Below are 483 nucleotides of genomic sequence, written 5' to 3'. Positions count from 1 at the left end.
GTAAAGATTTACAGCCTCAGAAACCCTGTACAGGGATGTTATGGGTCGGAACCGACTCGACAGCCTTAACAATAACAACAAAAAACTCTGTAGCTAGTCAATTACTCTCCCTTCCCTCCCACCCCTGGTAAGCATCAAAGAATATTCTTTTAGTATGAAAACCTCTTCTTAAGTTTTTACAATAATCATCTCATACAATATTTGTCCTATAGTTACTGATTCATTTTACACTGCATAATAACCTCCAAGTTCAACCATGTTATGAGGTGTTTTTCAGATTCATCATTATTCCTCAACACTGCATAGTATTACATTGTATGTGTGTACCAAAGTTTGTTTGTCCATTCTTTCACTGATGGACATTTAGACTGTCTACATCATTTTGCTATTGTGAATAGTGTTGTGAAGAGCTTCAGTGCACATGTATCCATTCATGTTCTGGTTTGTATTTCTTGTGGATATATACCAAGTCCAGGGATTGCT

Source organism: Chrysochloris asiatica, unplaced genomic scaffold (genome assembly GCF_000296735.1).
Source record: "Chrysochloris asiatica unplaced genomic scaffold, ChrAsi1.0 scaffold00077, whole genome shotgun sequence".
NCBI classification, from domain to species: Eukaryota; Metazoa; Chordata; class Mammalia; order Afrosoricida; family Chrysochloridae; genus Chrysochloris; species Chrysochloris asiatica.
Note: the sequence above shows the minus strand (reverse complement) of the source record.